Source organism: Anabrus simplex, chromosome X (genome assembly GCF_040414725.1).
Source record: "Anabrus simplex isolate iqAnaSimp1 chromosome X, ASM4041472v1, whole genome shotgun sequence".
In the NCBI taxonomy this organism is placed as follows: domain Eukaryota; kingdom Metazoa; phylum Arthropoda; class Insecta; order Orthoptera; family Tettigoniidae; genus Anabrus; species Anabrus simplex.
In genome coordinates, this window is record NC_090279.1 from 184,624,948 (window position 1) to 184,639,554 (window position 14,607).

At 38.8% G+C, this 14,607-nt stretch overlaps 1 protein-coding gene across 1 annotated transcript in view; it reads left to right on the forward strand.

The window, feature by feature from the left end:
* Nucleotides 1–3,971: 3,971 nt before the first annotated feature.
* The window catches only part of LOC137503372 (zinc finger protein 503-like), a 226,863-nt gene continuing 216,227 nt past the window's right edge, over nucleotides 3,972–14,607 (forward strand). Inside the window, exon 1 of the mRNA XM_068230948.1 lies at nucleotides 3,972–3,996. The gene's annotated coding sequence lies outside the window, so the exon portion shown is untranslated. The remainder of the gene's footprint in view (nucleotides 3,997–14,607) is intronic.

The following is a 14,607-nucleotide window of genomic DNA, read 5'->3' on the forward strand; positions in this document are numbered from 1 at the left end:
TTTGCTAGACTTCTGTGCTAGTATGGGTTTAGCTGTTACGAATACATTCTTCAAGCATAAGGCTATTCACCGCTACACATGGGAGGCTAGGGGTACCAGATCCATAATAGACTATATCTTAACAGACTTTGAATTCAGGAAATCTTTTAGGAATGTACGGGTTTTTCAGGGATTTTTCGATGATACAGACCATTATCTGATCTGTAGTGAACTATGTATCTCTAGGCCTAGGGTAGAGAAAGTGAAATCTGTATGCAAACGAATAAGGGTAGAAAATCTCCAGGACGAGGAAATTAGACAGAAGTACATGGATATGATTAGTGAGAAGTTTCAAACAGTAGATAGTAAGCAGGTTCAGGATATAGAAAGTGAATGGGTGGCATACAGGGATGCTGTAGTAGAAACAGCAAGGGAATGTCTAGGAACAACTGTGTGTAAAGATGGGAAAAGGCGAACATCTTGGTGGAATGATGAAGTGAGAGCAGCTTGTAAACGTAAAAAGAAGGCTTATCAGAAATGGCTCCAAACAAGGTCCAATGCAGACATGGATTTATACGTAGTTGAAAGAAACAGAGCGAAACAAATAGTTGTGGAATCCAAAAAGAAGTCATGGGAAGATTTTGGTAACAACCTGGAAAGGCTAGGTCAAGCAGCAGGGAAACCTTTCTGGACAGTAATCAAGAATCTTAGGAAGGGAGGGGAAAAAGGAAATGAACAGTGTTTTAAGTAATTCAGGTGAACTTATAATAGATACCAGGAATCACTGGAGAGGTGGAGGGAATATTTTGAAGATCATCTCAATGTAAAAGGAAATCATCCTGGTGGTATTGTGAACAGCCAAGCTCATGGGGAGGAAGAAAATGATGTTGGTGAAATTATGCTTGAGGAAGTGGAAAGGATGGTAAATAAACTCCATTGTCATAAAGCAGCAGGAATAGATGAAATTAGACCTGAAATGGTGAAGTATAGTGGGAAGGCAGGGATGAAATGGCTTTACAGATTAGTAAAATTAGCATGGAGTGTTGGTAAGGTACCTTCAGATTGGACAAAAGCAGTAATTGCACCTATCTATAAGCAAGGGAACAGGAAGGATTGCAACAACTATCGAGGTATCTCATTGATAGTATATCAGGCAAAGTATTCACTGGCATCTTGGAAGGGAGGGTGTGATCAGTCGTTGAGAGGAAGTTGGATGAAACCCAGACTAGTTTCGGACCACAGAGAGGCTGTCAGGATCAGATCTTCAGTATGCGCCAGGTAACTGAAAAATGCTACGAGAGGAATAGGCAGTTGTGTTTATGTTTCGTAGATCTAGAGAAAGCATATGACAGGGTACGGAGGGAAAAGATGTTCGCCATACTGGGGGACTATGGAATTAAAGGTAGGTTATTAAAATCAATCAAAGGTATTTATGTTGACAATTGGGCTTCAGTGAGAATTGATGGTAGAATGAGTTCTTGGTTCAGGGTAATTACAGGGGTTAGACAAGGCTGTAATCTTTCACCTTTGCTGTTCGTAGTTTACATGGATCATCTACTGAAAGGTATAAAATTGCAGGCAGGGATTCAATTAAGTGGAAATGTAATAAGCAGTCTGGCCTATGCTGATGACTTGGTCTTAATGGCAGATTGTGCCGAAAGCCTGCAGTCTAATATCTTGGAACTTGAAAATAGGTGCAATGAGTATGGTATGAAAATTAGCCTCTCGAAGACTAAATTGATGTCAGTAGGTAAGAAATTCAACAGAATTGAATGTCAGATTGGTGATACAAAGCTAGAACAGGTCAATAATTTCAAGTATTTAGGTTGTGTGTTCTCCCAGGATGGTAATATAGTAAGTGAGATTGAATCAAGGTGTCGTAAAGCTAATGCAGTGAGCTCGCAGTTGCGATCAACAGTATTCTGTAAGAAGGAAGTCAGCTCCCAGACGAAACTATCTTTACATCGGTCTGTTTTCAGACCAACTTTGCTTTACGGGAGCAAAAGTTGGGTGGACTCAGGATATCTTATTCATAAGTTAGAAGTAACAGACATGAAAGTAGCAAGAATGATTGCTGGTACAAACAGGTGGGAACAATGGCAGGATGGTACTCGGAATGAGGAGATAAAGGCTAATTTAGAAATGAACTCGATGGATGAAGCTGTACGCATAAACTGGCTTCGGTGGTGGGGTCATGTGAGGAGAATGGAGGAGGATAGGTTACCTAGGAGAATAATGGACTCTGCTATGGAGGGTAAGAGAAGTAGAGGTAGACCAAGACGACAATGGTTAGACTCGGTTTCTAACGATTTTAAGATAAGAGGTATAGAATTAAATGAGGCCACAACGCTAGCTGCCAATCGAGGATTGTGGCGACGTTTAGTAAATTCACAGAGGCTTGCAGACTGAACGCTGAAAGGCACAACAGTCTATAATGATAATGTATGTATGTATGTAGTCTTTTGATTTTTTAAAAATTTATGTACATCCACCTGTACGAATGTTAGTTAAATATAACTGAAAGAAGTTCTTGAAGTTGTGTTATATTTTACATATTATTTACCCGACTATTCTGTATTACCCGCCAGGCGTAACTTTTTGAAAAAAAATATTTTGACTTGAAGACATTAAAAATTTATAGTTAAAAAATATAGGGAATCATAGCTAATTATTTGAAGTTTCAAACCATATTTATTTATATTACCTAATTGATTTCGGTAAGATGTTATACTGCCAAAAGTACATGGTATTCCATATTACACGATTCCCCTCTACTTACAATGATCCCCAAAAGGAACTTTCACCCCATCGACGCAGTAATTAAAACTCAGAGTGAAACTCACAACCTGACTTTTAACCCCGTTTATCATCATACCACTGCCCACCGTCCATCTCACAAGACTATCGAGGTCACCCTGCAGCCGCTCACAATCTTGTAACTTATTTATCACTCTGTACAGAATAACATCATCTGCAAACAGCCTTATCTCTGATTCCACTTCTTTACACATATCATTGATATATACAAGAAAACATAAAGGTCCTTGAGGAATTCCCCTCTTAATTATTACAGGGTCAGATAAAGCTTCGCCTACTCTAATTCTCTGAGTTCTATTTTCTAGAAATATAGCCACCCATTCAGTCATTCTTTTTTTCTAGTAAAATAGCACTCATTTTTGCCAGTAGTCTTCCATGATCTACCCTATCAAATGCCTTAGATAGGTCAATTGCAATACAGTCCATCTGGCCTCCTGAATCCAGGATATCTGCTATATCTTGCTGAAATCCTACAAGCTCAGCTTCAGTGGAATAACCTTTCCTAAACCCAAACTGCCAAACTTTCAAACGATTGTCAAATGAAGCATCATACGCTGTATAAATTCCTATATACACAAAGTATAAACAGAAAAAAGACACATTACGTCCACCAATCATTTCAAATCTACCTACCCGCCCCTTCTCACACATCCCTCCTATAATCCCTGCCATCATAAGCTATACTCCTACTCCCTCTCGACAATCAGTCTGGTGTTGGCATCCGTACCAAGTGCACACAACTTACGAAGAACATAGGAGTGAGTCTCATATAGCTATACATATTTATCTCGATCTTCTAGCTTCCCTTCTTTTCTCAATTTTTTACTTCAAATTATTTTCCTTTCAGACATTCACTTCAAAACAAATTAAACAATAGATCACTATATCTGATGAAAAGGAATACCTATTCATATTACGAATGTTTCCCTTAAAGCTACGTAAGTCATTACCCATATTACTAATGATCAAACATAAATTATCAATCAAATTGCTCGTCTACACAGATAAGGATACCAACTCCCAGATCAACTCAAGAACATTGGCTACTGTAGGAATGCCAAAATAGTTCGGCATCAACCACAGCAGTTTGATGTGTCATTTAGTTTCAAGTTTGGATATGTTGTTCGGACCTCATCAATGTTTGAAATTCAGACTGTAAATTGTGTCATACCAGAGGGTTTATATTATTATTGGTTATAGGTGTGCTTATGTTTTCCATTTGGAGCATGGCTGAAAATGACCCAATATACATGAGGTCGAAACTAGTCCCAGTTTTATAAGACAATATACATTCTAACGGTACTGTGTAGGTGGACCCTTCCTACCCTTTGATAGTAAGGTAGAGTTACGTAAGATATCTCCATTCCTGTTGTTAGTTCTAAAAGTTATTTTTACACAGTGCTTATTGAAGATGTTGGTGACTTTATAAACATCTTTATTAAAAGTAAAAGTGTAAAATGCAGGTGTTGAGTTAAAGTGGTTTTGGGACGGTGCTTGAATTAGTTCATTATTCGATCTATGAAAAAGTTGTTGTAGCTGTTGAATTCAGCAATAGCGCGGATAGTATTCAATTTGTTTCTTAAATCTTTCTTAGACATAGGAATATTAAAGGCACGAAAGACTAGCCTGTTGTAAGTTGCACGTTTGTGTGGTTGAGGATGCGAAGAATCTCGTCGAATGGTGGTTGCTGTGTTCGACAAGAGAGTAGAGAACTCCTGTGTAAGCAAATTAGGATTTTTTTTACAAGTTGCTTTATGTCGCACCGACACAGACATGTCTTGTGGCAACGATGGCAAAGGAAAGGACTAGGAGTGAGAAGGAAATGGCCATGTCATTAATTAAGATACAGCTCCAGCATTTGCCTGGTGTGAAACTGGGAAACAAAATTAAGATTTTCAAACTAGTGCAATCAAATATGGATTTCTTTTCTGTCGTCAAACATCATATCTGTAATTTATGCCAAATTGAGAGAAGTTTGCAGATGATGTGGTGATATGGGGTGATAGTGAGGCTGAACTACAAGAGAAGCTGAATGACTGGAATGCTATATTCAAGCAATTTGGTCTCAAGATAAGCAAGTTCAAAACGACAGTGTTGCCTGTTAGTCGACAGAACATCCGTACTAACATCACTCCAGATGGATCCAAGTTGGAACAAGTCCATCCGTTCCGTTATCTTCGCAGAGTAGTAACAACAGACAGCTGACCATCTGCAGAAATCACTAGAAGCATACAAAATGGAGCACAGTTTTATCATATCATCTTGTGAAAAATCTTCTTTGGGATAAACACGTTCCATTAAGATCAAAATTAGTACTCTAGATGTTGCGGCTTTTGTGTTGGTACTCGTCTGCCGCATTTCATTTTGTAACAGTTGGCAATGTGCTGCTGCGATTTTGTTTTATACACAGACACTGAACATGGCGACCGGCAGCAGTACACGTGTTTTGGTGTACCTCCGAATTTGTTGTACATAATGTGTAAATATGCAGTGTTTTATTCATGTGTAATAAATGTTTGAATCACCTTGTGAGTGATGTGTTTGTGTCTGCTCGTTTGGGGCAGTCTGGTCCTCCATTTGATTTGTTTCAAAATTGTATTTGTGCGCCTATGGAACTGAACTTTGTTATGTGCGGCCGATATGTTGTTTCGTCGTTCGCAACATAAAATTTTGGTCCTTCCGGGCCGCGATGAGAATCATTGTGAACTTTGAACATTGTGCTAGTCACCTAAAAATTGTTATCGTCATGAATTGCTGCCTGCAATCGCCGTTTGAACATAGCAACGAGCTTGGCGCGAAAAGCATCGTGAACAGTTATTGTATAAAAACACCAGGATGTCGTGCTTAAGGCTAATTACTACGAATGTTTGAATTCGTCATATTGAGATTTCAACGAAGTCTACATTGTTTTGGAACTGCTTTGATATCGCACGTTAACAATCTGTGGAAGTTACCACGTGCTATTTATTGCATTTGTTCTTGTGAGCTGTTTACGCCAGCCTTTATCTTATACCCTGATGTTCGAGATGTTAAATGCTACTTGAAATTTGGACTCCAGTGAACATTACATCGCAGCCGTCATGCTTTGGACTTTCCAGTCACTTTGGGCATGTGATTCGAGCCAAGGAGTGTTTCCAGTGGTAGTGATGATTAATGATACAGCACCGCCATGTACTGTAAGTCTGTTCCATTTGTCTTTATTGTTCCTATCTTGACTAGGGTAGACATCCTGCCTGATATCCTAACCCTACTGCTAGCACTTTCCGTGTATAGAATAACAGATTTGTCTTGACTTCTCATGGGCATTATACGATTTCGTGCTAATAATTTGTTGGGCCGCTTTGTGTATTTTGCATATTTTAGAACGTACGTGGTTTATTATACGTTATTTCATGCTTTTGTGCATCTACCTACATTGTTGGTTCCATTCAAAGACTGTCACTCATTTCAACAATGCGAAATGAATGCAGTGCACTGAATATAGGGCTCATTGTTTGTATAGTCACCATAGTTGTAGGATTGATTTCTATTATTATCTTGTCAATAATTGATTACCTGAACTACCGGTATTCATCATGGTGTTTGAATCCGAAGCAAAGGCTGTTCAAAAACGTGGTCTATTTAAAAGGTCATTAACTCACCTTGATAATTACTTAAAGCAAGATAATATCAACCACTACGAACTGATCTCCAAACAGAATAGGTTGCCAGAAATTTGGAAGGAATTCAGTGCAGTTAGGGAGTATTTAGAATGTGAATTAGACTCAAAATCTAGCGAAACTCACTTCAGAGAGCATGATGAATTTGAAAACAGGTATGATACAATAGTTGGTAGGATTCAAGAATTGCTTTGTTCATTTGAAAGACCCAGGAGTCCTAGTAACACATCCATTGTCTCTGATAACTCTACTCGATCTAGCTGTAGCTTGAAGCTCCCTCCCATTGAATTGCCTGTTTTTAAAGGAGATTTGACAAAATACTTGAGTTTCAGGAACACCTTTCAAAGCTTAGTTATTAACAATACCCGCATTGACAATGTGCAAAGACTACACTACCTATTGTCGTCTCTTCAAGGCGAACCCAGGGATTTGTTAGATAACCTATCCATATGTGCTGATAATTTCACTGTTGCTTGGAATTTAGTTGATGAAAGATACAATAACAAACGCTTGATTGTTTCACAGCATGTAAAACATTTGCTCAATCTCCATAATTGTACTAGTGGATCTTCCGTTGAATATCGCAAATTGATAAACCAAGTAAAATCTAATCTTAGTGCTGTTGACAATTTAGAGGGTCAGGTTCCACTACATGAAATTTTGCTACAGGAATTGATTCTAAGTAAGATCAAGTCCAACCATAGAAGTGAATGGGAAAACAAATTTGCCTCTACTGATATTCCCACACTAAATAATTTAATTGATTTCTTGGAAAGAAAATGTCAAACACTAGAGCTAACAGAATGCAAGAAACCTGTTATTGAGCAAACACGAGACTTAAAATCCAACCTAAAAGCCCTTCACATTGCCAACAATAGCACTTCCTTGAATTGTAGGTTTTGCAAACTTGATAATCACGGCATTTCTGATTGTAGAAAGTTCAAACAAGCAAACATTGATCACCGTCGCATGTTTGTGAGGGAAAATAAACTTTGTTATCTTTGTTTTTCTGCTTCTCATGTTTCTAAACAGTGTAAGCAAAACAAGTGCCCCCAGTGTAATGGGCCCCACAACTTATTGGTTCACAAGGAACAAGCAAGTCCCAATAATAACAATAATAACATGAATGCTACAAGTTCTGCAATTGTTTCACCCACTGCCATGAAGGTTGTTTCAGGACTAGGTTCTAATGTTTTGCTGAGCGTGTGTAGGAATAAAAAATAGCTCAGGAGAGATTATACTAGTTAAAGCTTTGTTAGACTCTGCGAGTCAATTATCCTTTGTGACTTCTGATCTTGTCAAGAAGCTTGGTATCCGTACTAGGTCTTGTCGTCTACCTATTGTTGGTATAGGCAATTCGAATGTGTCTCCTGTAAGTTCCACATGTAACCTTGTTTTGTTCTCAAATGTATCAGATTATACATTGAAGTTGAACTGTGCAGTCGTGAACACAATCACAAGTCCACTCCCTGCGCAGGAAATTGATTGTTCCAATTGGGTTATTCCTGATGATATTATTTTGAGTGATAGGACATTTAATCAGCCCTCTACTATTGATATTTTGCTAGGTGCTGATGTCTACTATGAAATTATGTCTTCTAACATTTTGCATAAGAAGGGTTATCCCGCCTTATTAGACACCGAATTTGGTTGGGTGCTATCAGGCACTTTCCCTGAATCGTGCATTAAGAATAATGCCAAGGCTCGTCGTGCCAATCTTGTGAAACTTGATTCTATTGACTCTAAACTCCAAAGGTTCTGGGAGCTTGAAGAACTTCATCAACCAGTTCTTACTCCTGAAGAAAGGGCTTGTGAAGAACACTTTGTGAATAGTGTTCAAAGAGATGATTCTGGTAGATTTGTTGTGAAACTTCCTATTCGTGCTGAAGTGCCACCTGTGGCTGAGTCTAAGCATAATGCAGTTAGAAGGCTCAAACAGATGGAAAATAAATTTGCTAAGCTTCCAGACTTGAAAAGGAAGTATGTAGATTTCATGCGTGAATACAGTGAAATGGGTCATATGGAAATTGCTCCTCCAGAGACCTCTAACTCTGTAAGCTTTTACTTGCCCCATCATTGTGTGCTCAAGGATTCTAGCACTACAACCAAGTTGAGAGTTGTGTTTGATGGAAGTTGTGAATCATCAAATGGGATAGCATTGAATTCTATGTTAATGGTTGGTCCTACTACTCAGCCTGACTTGCTGTCCATTGTTTTAAGGTTCAGAACCTATTTTGTTGCTCTTACGGCTGACATTGCTAAGCTGTATAGATGTGTGCTAATTCATCCTGACCACAGAAATCTTCAGAAAATTGTGTGGCGTGAATCTACTGATGAAGATATCAAGGACTACCGTCTTACCACTGTCACATACGGTACAAGTTCCGCCCCTTTTCTTGCCACGAGATGTCTAGTTCAACTTGCTGATGAACACAAGGAATCTCACCCCATTGCATCAGAGATCATTCGCTCTTGTTTTTATGTTGACGACCTGCTGACAGGTACTAGTTCAGTTGAAGAAGCTAAGGAGCTTCAATCAGAAATCTCTTCTGTGCTTGATAGTGCACATTTCCATCTTAGAAAGTGGACGTCAAATTGTCCGGAAGCTCTTGTCAATGTCCCTGTAGAAGATAGAGAAATGTTGTCACCTTGTAACGTCACTAAGGATGAAGCTATTAAAACATTAGGTATCGTGTGACATCCTAAATGTGATGAGTTTCAGTTTCAAATAAATTTGAAGAAAGCACCTAAGGAAGTCACTAAGAGAAGCATTCTCACTATCATTGCTTCCATATTTGATCCCCTTGGATTGTTAGGATGTGCCGTAGTTAAGTGCAAACTTATCCTGCAGTCTCTTTGGCAGTTGAAAATTGATTGGGATTTTGTGTTAGAACCTTCATCTGAAATTATTGAAATCTGGAATGCTATCTACAGTGAGCTCCCCTTGCTTAATGACCTCAGAGTGCAAAGAAATGTAATGCCCTTTGCTAAGAATAAGGTTATTGAAATCCATGGCTTTTCTGACGCTTCAGAAGCTGCCTATGGTGCGTGTGTGTATATTAGGACAGTATCTGATAATGATGAGGTATCAGTGATCCTGTTGACTTCTAAATCGAGCGTTGCTCCATTAAAACAGCAATCTATTGCCCGTTTAGAGCTTTGTGCTGCTCTATTGTTTTCTCGCCTAATGAGTAAGGTAACTGAATCGCTGAAATTGCACATTCCTTTCTCAACATACTGCTGGACTGACAGCACGATAGTTCTGTGTTGGTTACAGAAACCCGCCAATTGTTGGAAAACCTTTGTCGCTAATAGAGTTGCTGAAATTCAATCCCTCACTTCAGTCTCAGACTGGAGACACGTACCTACCCACAGCAATCCAGCTGACCACTTGTCTCGAGGTGTTTTACCCTCACAAATGTTTTCTCTTGATGTATGGTGGCATGGTCCCTCCTGGTTGCACGAATTGTCCCCCGTGTACCCTGATTTTGTTGCCAGTAATACACCATCTGCTGTGAATGCAGAATCGAAACCCTCTTTGAGAGTCTTGCTAGTTAACATGTACCCACCTGAGTTAGAGAAGTTTTCGTCCTTTCTCAAACCTAAGCGAGTTCATAGCTATGTTCTGAGATTTATTACCAATGTTCGCTCCACTAAGGATGCTCATGTCATTGGTCCACTCACCCCTAAAGAATTGAGGATTAGTGAAATGAAAATAATAAGTCTGATGCAAGCTAGTGAGTATGGAAAGGAACTTCATGACTTGAGGTCTAATAATGTAGTTGCCTCTTCGAGCTCATTGAAAACTTTGAATCCATTCCTCGATGATTACGGGTTGTTGAGAGTCGGTGGTCGACTCATGAATTCTCAGTTGGAATACAATGAAAAACACCCCATCATTCTTCCTCTGAAACACTTTGTTACTAAACTGATTGTTAAACATGAACATGAGATGCTATTGCATTCCGGCCCTCAGGCTGTATTGTTTTCCTTGCGTAACAGATTTTGGATTCCACGTGGGAAGACAGTTGTTCGTGGTGTGATCCATTCATGTTACAAGTGCTTCAGGAGCAAACCTCCACTCACGACTCACATAATGGGTCAGTTACCCTCGTATAGAGCTGAACCATCGTTACCCTTTGTTAAGGTTGGTCTTGATTATGGTGGCCCAGTCATCATAAAAGGTGATAACCCGAGGAGTAAGATAAAGTTTAAAGCGTACATTGCTCTCTTTGTTTGTCTTGTCACTAAGGCAATACATCTTGAAACGGTGAAGAGTCTAACAACTCAGGACTTCCTCGCCGCATTTAGAAGATTCACGGCGCGTAGAGGATTTCCAAATCTCATCTTGAGTGATAATGGCACAAATTTTGTTGGAGCCAACAATGAGTTATTAAGATTTATTAAGGATAGCTCTACTGAAATAGAAGAATATTCATCTAATTTGAATGTGAACTGGAAGTTTATTCCACCCTCCAGTCCTCATTTCGGTGGGCTTTGGGAAGCTGGAATAAAGTCCACAAAATCACTTTTAAAGCGGACCCTAGGAAAATGCATTCTTAATTTTGAAGAGCTGAGTACTCTTTTGTATCAAATTGAGTCTGTGTTGAACTCGAGACCTCTGTGTTCAATGACTGACGACCCCAATGATCAATGCTATTTGACACCTGGACATTTTCTAGTAGGGAGACGATTGACCTCCATCCCCTCTCCAGACATATCCAACAGCTCCCGCTCCTGTCTAACTAAATGGAATTTGGTGCAACAGCTGTATCACGATTTTTGGCAGAGGTGGTCAAAAGAATACATACAATCACTTCAACAAAGACGTAAATGGTCTTCTGTAGGGAAGTGGACTCCAACTGTGGGAGATTTAGTGCTTCTAAGGGAGGATAACCTTCCTCCTCTGGTTTGGAAAACTGGTATAATCCAGGAGCTCCATCCTGGTTGTGACAATATTACTCGTGTGGTCAGTGTAAAGACTAAAACTGGTCTTTTGCGCCGTGCCATAGTGAAATTGTGTCCATTGCCAAAGGATGTTGTATAGTTGTATATTTGTATATGTTTATCTGAGTTTCCTTTTTATTCGTTTGTCTGTGATGAACATGAACACTTGACTTTGATTTTGAGTGTTGAGATCCCTCAAAGGGGGAAGTATGTTGCGGCTTTTGTGTTGGTACTCGTCTGCCGCATTTCATTTTGTAACAGTTGGCAATGTGCTGCTGCGTTTTTGTTTTATACACAGACACTGAACATGGCGACCGGCAGCAGTACACGTGTTTTGGTGTACCTCCGAATTTGTTGTACATAATGTGTAAATATGCAGTGTTTATTCATGTGTAATAAATGTTTGAATCACCTTGTGAGTGATGTGTTTGTGTCTGCTCATTTGGGGCAGTCTGGTCCTCCATTTGATTTGTTTCAAAATTGTATTTGTGCACCTATGGAACTGAACTTTGTTATGTGCGGCCGATATGTTGTTTCGTCGTTCGCAACACTAGAGGATATTTTTTATACCAGTTACCAGTAATTTAGTTGGAACAAAATATTTACAGGAACTCACTTTATTAATTCAGCAATTTCCAAATGGACTCGTATTGGGTGTCAAAATCAGCAGCCTCATGTTTCCGACAAGTTGTTTCATCAGCTGAACGTCTCCGCTTTCGTAGCCATGACTTGACATATGGCTGTGGGTTAAATATATGCACAGGAGGTCCAACGCTGCTTATGAAAATAAGTCTGCTTGATCTTGTAACCAGCAGCCTATTTTTGATTTCGGTGTGGATCTCATTCATGGTACTGAAAGCTCTCAGCTTCTGCTGAAGAGATGGGAATGGTCAGTACAGTCTTGATTAAAGGCATCAGCTCCACTGGAATTTCCTTGGTCTCGACATATTCTAAAAGCATTAATGTACCTCCTCCAGTCTGACATGTGGAAAAAGTCACAAAGGTTGCCAACACTCTCATCACCATAGCAGATATCCAAAGTAGAAATGGAGGGCCAATTATTTTTGTATAGTACCTTTGAATCACTGATAACTTTTGTCATTCTCTCATGTCTCTGCTGACTAGAGCTGGAACCAAGATGAGATGATGTGGACACATTTTCCATAAACCTTTTATTTAAGTTGTTCACAAGACTTCTGAAAAAACTGCTTTCTATCAATTTTTACAACTTTTTAGAATCATGTAAACCTATGTTTCTAAACTTTTTTGTTTTCTGCTGCTTTAAGAACTGTTCTGTAGTATTCTCCAGAAGTTGAGCAACACACAGATTCAAACACTTTTATAGTGCATTTGATTTCATTTTGAGCCTCTGTCAGACTTGTCTCTCTTTTCTGTAACTGTAATGACAAATCAGCTCACTCAACAAGAGCATCATACATAATTGCAATATTTATAGAAATTCTACACATGTTAACATATTTTCTAGACCTTGGAATTTTGCCCTTTCTTTGGAGTCTCTCTGGCAGTCACTTTTGGCCTCACTAAAATGTTTTACTAGTGCACTATAGTTTTCCCAGACAGCTTTTACATTTCTCTGGCTTGATGCTACCCATCTTATTGTAAATATTTTCCCAATCTTCTTAACTCTTTGTTCCAGTGAAGCAGCACAAATGTTGAGTTCCCGTTGATTTTTGGGAGACATGCTGTATAAAGAACTGTCAAAGAAAGAATGGAAATGGTTAACACCTGGAACTTCATTTCTTGTATCAAAAATGGCCAATTCCAAGCGATGGTTTAAACAGTGCCAGATTACTATATCTGGAAATAAATTTAAAAACTGTGCTCCAACTCCATTTTTTCTACCTAACATTACAGAGGCCCCATCACATGCTAGACCAACTACATGTTCTGCCAGAAAGTTTTCATTCTTCCCATATGAAGAAAGATTCTTCAATATCTCTCAAGTAATAACATCTGCTGCAGTTGAATCAAGTTCTATCAAATCCCAGAAAAATGAAACAACTTCAGAATTATCGCAAACATAATACTAAAACAGATTTTACACGAACTCTTGTTGATTCATCAATCATAATACTGATTCTCCTCTGGTTTTCTATTACAGATTTTGCTATTTTATTTCTCGTTTCCTGTGAAATGTGTTCAATAATATTAGCACAACTACAATTTGTTTGAAGAACTCATCCCATATCTAAACCATTTAATTGTTGAAGTTGTAGGTCTACGATGGGTCTATTTCTTTTCGCAATTAAGTATGTTGTTCGAAATACTCGAAGGGTGGATTCTAGGTGTTTGACATTCATAGTGTCCAAGCAACTTTCAAATATCTTTTTATTAGATTCTGATTTTTGTAACATAGCTTTTTTGTGAGATTCTAAATTTTTATGCTCAAATATTTTTTTCCAAAGGCTTGTTTGTTGTTGATTAATATTATTTCCGTTGGGATGAACCTTGAATTCTACCCATACTTACATTAGCTTAAGTCCTGCCCCTTTAGAAACTCCTAATCCTAATTTACTTTCCTCTTTGCATATACTGCAGCCTAAATTTTTATTTTTCGCAAATAACCACTTGTTCTCTGACAAAAAATAACGGTACTGAGAATCGTTCCAACAGTCTGCAAATTCTTGTTTTCGGTAGCTGGGTTCTTGAATTTCACAGTCGATGGTAGAAGATGTAGAACCATAACCTAGATTCTCCTTTGAATCTGCATTACACATTTCAGCAACATTTAACCCAGGCTCTGTCTTTATACTCACGTCTTTAATGAAACTGATGTTCTTGGAACTCCATTCAGTTTCATTTTTACTTGAGCCATCACACACCTTTTGAGTATTCTTTGATTCTTCATCTTCATCTCCAGCTCGTTTCTTTTAACCCAGCCACTTCAGTAAACTCATGGTCACACTCACAACTCACTTTCACAGCCACTGGAAAACTTGGATGGTACTACGGGGCTACTGATGTTCATTAACTGCAGAGAGATTCCATAATATCTGCTTCACAGCAACACATTGAGCAAAACATAAAATAAAACTTGGATTCACACAAACATAATGAGTGGAAGATAGTTGTGCTCACTTCCTGCTCTCCGAATCCAATAACAGTGTAGCCAACTTTAGAGAACCAGAAAATTACCCAGGAATGTAAAAGAGACCATATCTTATGAACATAAAACCGTAAGGTT